We start from the raw sequence: 7,487 nt of genomic DNA, 5'->3' as shown, positions 1-7,487 counted from the left end.
CTTAACTGACTGAGCCACCCAGGTGCCCCTAGCATAGGAATTATTTGTTCTTTAAAGATTAGCTATTACTCCACTATACATCCCTTTGTTTCTGGTACTTTTAAGAGTCCTATATCTTAGGTTATCATTATGATTTTTCCTAAGATTATTGACTTGTTCAAATTTTCTCTTCATATAAAAGTATCTTCATATAGTTGGAAATTTACTGCCATAGAACTCACATACCATGTTTTTATAATCTTTAAAATAATTTTATAATTTGATCGTATTTCTCATTCCTAATGTTAAACACAGTATTTCTTTTTTAAAAGATTTTATTTATTTATTTAAGAGAGAGCGAGCAAGAGAGAGAGAGTACACACACATATGTGGGGGTAGGGGCACAGGGAGAGGGAGAAGCAAGCTCCCTGCTGAGCAGGGAGCCCAATGTGGGGCTCGATCTCAGGACCCCAGGTTCATGACCTGAGCCAAAGGCAGACAGTTAATGGACTGAACCCCCCCAGGCGCCCCAGACATGGTATTTCTAAGTCACTTTGGCAAGGGGTTACATTCGGATTTTTTTCTTTTTTTTAATGATCAGCTTTTGGTTTTCCATAGTCTGTCTTTGTCGATTTCTTGAAGTACACTGTGCAAGAGATGATGGAGGAGACCTCCTTCGTGGTGAGGTTTTCGGCCACTGGAAAGAGCTGGGCACTTGAGGAATCCTGTCCCCACTACTGACCAATGCCCGGAATTCCGGTCAGAGCTCCACTCCTTTAGCAGAGTCCTCACTGTCTCGGGTTATAGCATCACCTGGAGAAACCAAGGGAAGCAGTTGGATGCATCCCAGGAAAAAGCATGTTTCACACCATTTGCAACAAAGGAAATTTATTTTTTGCACCCGTACAGAATATAAAAACAATCTTTATGCTTGTGCTTTACTGCCATTTTTCGGGCAGAAATTAATGGCCATTTTTTGAAAAGGGGGCAAAATTGTTAGATATGCAAATGTGAAGTTTTCCATACAGACAAATAAAAGATACACTTTCATCTGCTCAAAGTGAATTTACCAGCAAAGCCGCCGCTCTTGAGCCTGGATGAGAGGGTGGAATTGTGGAGTGCTATGTGGTAAAACGTAAATGCCGCCTTTGACGTTCAGTGGTTTCTGTCTTTTGATTTGGCCGACATAGTTCACTAACGCAGTAATAGAATCAGAGCTCCCATCGCACGCTTTTTGAGACAAGGGCAGGCTTGAGTCAGATTTTTCCAGGACCCTTTTGGGTTAATCCATGTAGCATCCATTCCTTTGTGAGGTCATTTTTGGCATTGCCTGCATGCTTGAGTCAGCAAGTTAAGGGTCATGAACACACATTTAATTTCAAGATCACTGGAGCAGAAATAACCATCAAAAGGATTCTGTAGGGTTCCAGGTGCCTACAGATTTTTGCCTGCAGGAAAATGGGGGAAAAAATCACTCTCTGTTTCAGCCTAAAGAAATATCTTTTTCTAGCCTTGAAAAGTCAATGTGATTGCCTCTTCCTGTCTTCTTTTCCACAGGAGCAGTTTGGATGGAAGAGAGGCTTAGCTTTCCTAGTAGAATGTAAGGTTTTGAATGGAAAGAATGACCTTATTGATTTGATCAAAATATCCACGAATAAGCCATGAATAAACTCATCCATGTCCAGTTGTCCTAAGTAAATATTCCTTTGCTTGCAGCACATTTGTTTTCCTGAAGGTCTTTCAGGTGCCCAAGACCCATCTTCTAGAAAGCCAGCAAATTTCTGTAAATGGGAAAAGTACGTTATTTTCTGGTGCCCTTTTGTTTCAAACAAACTCCTCAAAAAGTGGTGACTTGAGGTTCTGAAGTGGACGTCTTCCATGAAAATGGGCCACCAGGCTTAATGCGGGGAAGTTGGCAGTTTCCTTTGCCATCAGTGTGTGCCTAGGTCGAAAGCCATGAAGCACATACATTTCTTCTCCAAAGCTGGATGTACACACAGATGTTCTGCAAAGCACCACAGAGCTCCAGCTCTACAGAGAATAGTAGGATTGTTTTTCTAGTGGAAGTTTTACTTTGCAGGTCCCATTTCTAAAGTTATCAGTGGTCTCCGCATGTCCAGAGGGGGATTATAAAAGGTATTCTTTGATGGTGGTAGTGCAACGCAAGGGAGGACACTCAAGAAGTGATCCCATGGTAGGTCATACTAAGGCAGAGCTGACACTGTCTCCATTTCTTTTTTCTTAGGTGGCATCTCTCTAAAGAAGAGCTTTCTTTCATCACCTAGAGATGAGCCTCCATTCCTTCTATAAGGTCAGGGTAACTGTCTCTTCCCCTCCTCCCAGAATAAATCCTTGTGATTAATACTCACCTCCAATAGCGGCAAATGAATTTCTTCTTTTTTTCCCCCTGTTCTTTTCATTCTTTTTGTCTAAGTTTAAGTGTCATATGCACCAGGGATTTTTATTTATTTACTGTTACAATCACTGTATAGTCATTATTCCTTCTGATGCTCCAGTTGTCCTATATTTAGCCAATATGAGCTCCTTCATTCTGGCTTCAGAGCCCTTTTGAAACATCCCCAGTAGACTTTGAGTGCTTTCTTGCCTTAGGGCACACAGATGTTCGCCTTACCATGTACTTTCCACACTCCAGACCTGAAATGGCTCATTTCTCTCAAATTTCTGCTTCCCTTTAGTAGAAAATATTACATGCAAATCAAGGTCTGGGCTCCCTAGAAGTCCACGTTGTCAATGGGGAAAAATATTTTAGATGTTATAGCCTGGCAACTACAGTAATTAGACTTTTTACCCTTTTATGCACAACAGCATCCCATGCTGGCAACACTTAAAAACTGTTTTGAGTGAATTGATACTTTAATAGCATACTTAGACATAATTTTTTTTCAAAATGAATTTTAAAATCAAAGAAAAAGATTATTTTGGAGATGGTTTTAAGAACCCTGCGAAGGTTCTTCAGAGCCCCCCCAGAAGTGACTGGATTTGTGGTTAGGAATTCTCTATAGGGGCACCTGGGTGGCTCAGTCGTTAAGTGTCTGCCTTCGGCTCAGGTCCTGATCTCAGGGTCCTGGGATTGAGCCCCGCATCGGGCTCCCTGCTCAATGGGAAGCCTGCTTCTACCTCTCTCACTCCCCCTGTTTGTGTTCCCTCTGTCTCTCGTTGTCTCTCTCTCAATCAAAATAACTAAATAAAATCTTAAAAAAAAAATGGAATTCTGTATAGGTTAGAGCAGTTGTTCTTACCTCGCTGCCCATTTTTATCACCGGGGAAGCTTTTACGACAAATCCTGATACCGACGTCCTGCCTCAGTATATTAAACCAGAATGTTTAGGGGTCTGTCTTAGCATCACTGTCTTTGTTTGGCATATTGTTTTGTTTAAGTCCTCCCAGTGATTCTGACATGCTGCTAAAGTTGAGAACCTCTGTTAAACAAGCCACCGCCCATCGAGAATAGTAACACCTAAGTATAGAACAGTATGCTAATACTAATAGAATACTAATATACATAATAGTATACCAGTAGTATGCTAATAGTGTCTTATAGTATACTAATAGCGGACTGATATGCGTAAATATATAATAGTATACCAGTAGTATACTAATAATATATACAATAATATATGATAGTAACACCTTTCCCATCTCATTGATCCCAAGGAGAAGCTAAATAGCCAGGACAATGGGGGTCTGGGCAGTTGTTGGAAAGTGCAGGAAAAAAAAAAAAGAAAAAATACAGGCTTCACATACAGAATGAACCGCTTTTTTGCTTCAGTTAAATCTGATGACCAAGACCTCCCAAGTGTTTACTCAAGAAGCCATAAAACTTTATCAGGAAATATTTGTTTGAGCTGCTGACAGACTGACAGAGTTAATGCGCCCTTTGGATCATTCCAGCCTTGACGTTGTTTGTCCACGTCACCATGTCTCAGGGTTTGCCGACCGCCGTTGCTGCTCTTCTGGAAGAATGTGGAGCTGGAACTCAGGGCAACTGCGGCACTGTCCTCTTCTTCTGTTGCACAAAATAATTGTCCAACGTATCATGTCACTAAGTGTCTCTGTAGATATAATGGCCTGAAATCTGAAACAATGGAACTGCCGGTGTGCGGAGAAATGGCTTTCTCATTTAATTTGTCAGACTTCCAACCCCTCCTCTCTTCTATAAGCAAAGTTGCAGCCAAACCTCTATATTTCAGAATTCAATTATAATTGATTGAAAATATTTTCTTAAGAGCCAGTTGACTAACAGCACAGTCTTAGAAGGTTTTGTCCTTCCAACTTTTTAATACATAAATTGTCAAACATGCAGAAAAGTTGAAAAAGTATCACAATGAAGAGCTGTGTATCTCACACTTAGATTGAACAATTAACAGCACTTTGTTGTATCAGTGTGCGAGGGTTGGTGTAACGAGATACCACAGACTGGGCGACTCAGACAACAGGGACTTATTTTTTCACAATTCCACGAGCTGGAAGATCAAGGTGAACGTGTGGACAGGGTTGGTTTCCTCTGAGGCCGTTCTCCTTGGCTTGTATAGAGGTCCGTCTTCCCTGTGTCTTCACATGGTCTTCTCTCTGGATATGTTTGTATCCTAATCTCTTCTTTTTTTTTTTTAAAAAAGATTTTATTTATTTGACAGAGATAGAGACAGCCAGCGAGAGAGGGAACACAAGCAGGGGGAGTGGGAGAGGAAGAAGCAGGCTCCTAGCGGAGGAGCCTGATGTGGGGCTCAATCCCATAACGCCGGGATCACGCCCTGAGCCGAAGGCAGACGCTTAACCACTGTGCCACCCAGGCGCCCCTATCCTAATCTCTTCTTATAAGGACACTAGTCAGATTGGATTAGGGCCTATTCTAAGGGCATTTTGACTTAATCACCTCTTCAAAGACTGTATTTTTGTTTTATTTATTTATTTATTTATTTATTTATTTATTTATTTAGAAGATTTTATTTTATTTATTTTAGAGAGAGAGTGTGGGAGAGTGTGGGGTGGGGAAGGAGCAGAAGGGGAAGGAGAGGGAGGGGGAAGGAATCTCCAGCAGGTTCCACGCTGAGTGTGAGCCCTTCATGGGGCTTCGATCTCATGACCCTGAGATCAAGACCTGAGCTGAAACCAGGAGTTGGAAGCTCAACCATCTGAACCACCCATGCGCCCCTAAAGGCTCTATTTTTTTTTTTTTTAAGATTTTGTTTATTTGAGAGAAAGAGAGAGAATGATCAAGGGGAGAGAGCACAAGCCAGGGGGAGAGGCAGAAGGAGAAGCAGCCTTCTGCTGAGCGGGGAGCCCAGTGCGGGGCCCAATACCAGGACCCTAAGATCATGACCTGAGCCGAAGGCACACACTTCACTGACTGAGCCACCCAGGCTCCCCTAAAGGCTCTATTTTTAAATACAGTCATACTCCAAGGTACTAGGAGTGAGGATTTCAACATATGAATTTTGGTGGGGGGTCATAATTCAGCCTACTTCTCCCTATCATATATAGACATAGAGATGTATTGATTTGATGATCCATTTGAAATCTGTAACAGACATTATGACATCTCAGTCCTAAATACATCACTTTTTTTTTAAAGATTTGTTTATTTGAGTTGGGGGAAAGAGGGGCAGAGGGAGCAAGAATACTAAGCAGACTCTGTGCTGAGCTTGGAGCCAGACAAGGGGCTCGATCTCATGACCCTGAGATCACAACCGGAGCTGAAGCCAAGAGTTGGATGTTCCACTGGCTGCGCCACCCAGGCACCCCCTAAATACATCACATTGCATCTCTTGAGAATATGAATGTTCTCTTATGTAACCTTAATACCATTATCACATTTGAGAAAATTTAAAATATTCTGTGTATTTAATTCATATTCAATTTTCCCCAATTATCCAGATAATTTTTTATGACTGTTTTTTTATTTTCCTGGATAATGATCCAATAAGATTCATACTTGAATTTGGTTTTTATGTCCTTTTAGTCTTTTAAAATCTTGAATAGTCTCGGGGCACCTGGGTGGCTTAGTTGGGTGAGTGTCTGCCTTTGGCTCAGGTCATGATCCCAGCATCCCACGCAGTGGGGAGCCTGCTTCTCCCTCTCCCTCTGCCCTTCCTTCCTGCTCGTGCTTTCTCTCTCTCTCAAATAAATAAAATCTTTAAAAAAAAATCTAGAATAGTCTACCCTGCCCTGCCACACATCACATCTTTTTTTCCCCCCCATAGCACTAACTTTTTGAAAACACTGGCAGGTTGTCTATAGAATGTTTCACATTTTAGATTTGACTATTTCCTTATGATATAATTTAACTTGTTCCTCTCCAGACTATGTTTTTATGAACTAGAAGTTAGATGTGGTTAGATTGTAGAACTGACAATATTTTATCTATTAAGTGGTAGAGTCTCTTTCTCCTCCCCTTGACTCCAGGCCCAGCCATGTGACTTGCTCGTCCAATGTGACCTTAACAAATGTGACAGAAGCAGAGGCTTGAAATGGGCTCGTGAAGCAGGACTTGCCAGTCCTTGCTGCTCTTGGGGCCCTGTGACTGAGCGGGCCAGCCCGCTGGCTGAGGAGTGACGTGTGGCAACATCTCCATACCCCTGGCCAACGTCAAGCATGAAGCCATCCTCAACCATCTGGCCAGCTCAGCCCAGAAGAATCATCTCTCTGATCCAAAGAATAATGGGAAATAATAAGTGGTTATTCTAAACCGCTAAGTTTTGGGGTGATCTGCTCTACAGCAAAAGCAGGTAATGAGATATAGAGGCTTGATTAAATTCAGGTTAGATATTTTGGCAGGAAAACTTCGTAGACGATGCTGGGTACTTCCAATACATCACAACAGAAAGCCCTGGGGCGCCTGGGGGGCTCAGTCGGTGGAGTGTCTGCCTTCAGTTCAGGTCATGATCCCAGGGTCCTGGGATCGAGCACCGAGTCGGACTCCTTGCTCAGCGGGGAGCCCGCTTCTCCCTCTCCCACTCCCCCTGCTTCTGCGTGCTCACTCTCTGTGTCAAATAAATAAATAAATAAATACATACATACATACATACATACAATCTTCAATAAAAACCAACAACAACAACTGAAAGCCCATAACATCAATAGAGGGCTGACTTTCAAACCTGATTAAATGTGGATTAAGAAGACAGATTCCTGCTGAGGTCATCCCTCAAGGTAACATCTCCCCTGGACTTTAGTGTCAGGTCACCCTTCAGTCATCAGGGTTTGTAGGACACTAATGGTGACAAGTGATGATATCCTTTCTTCATGTTCAGATTGACCGACGGCCAACAGTAGTACCCAAGTTTGTTGTGGGGAGATTATCTCACCTTATTACAGCCACGTATGGCTGATGGGTACATTTCTAATGACTTTGCTCTACCTAACTTTGGAGTTGTGTCGCTAGCCTTCTATATGGGCAGAATCAAGCTAATAAATAACTTCTGTTGACCCCATTGGTAACTACTCCATTCTTCCCCATTTTAAAGAAGCAGGTAGTTACTTACTACAAA

General features: G+C 42.2%; 1 long non-coding RNA gene across 1 annotated transcript in view; it reads right to left on the bottom strand.

Annotated features, from left to right (window-relative positions):
* Positions 1 to 440: 440 nt before the first annotated feature.
* The window catches only part of LOC103662731, a 14,703-nt gene continuing 7,656 nt past the window's right edge, over positions 441 to 7,487 (bottom strand). The window contains exon 3 of the long non-coding RNA XR_568557.1: positions 441 to 792. This is a non-coding gene — a long non-coding RNA (uncharacterized LOC103662731). The remainder of the gene's footprint in view (positions 793 to 7,487) is intronic.

The sequence above is a fragment of the Ursus maritimus genome, unplaced genomic scaffold, assembly GCF_017311325.1.
Source record: "Ursus maritimus isolate PB19 unplaced genomic scaffold, ASM1731132v1 scaffold_1, whole genome shotgun sequence".
In the NCBI taxonomy this organism is placed as follows: domain Eukaryota; kingdom Metazoa; phylum Chordata; class Mammalia; order Carnivora; family Ursidae; genus Ursus; species Ursus maritimus.
Note: the sequence above shows the minus strand (reverse complement) of the source record. Positions and strands in the feature narration are given on the sequence as shown.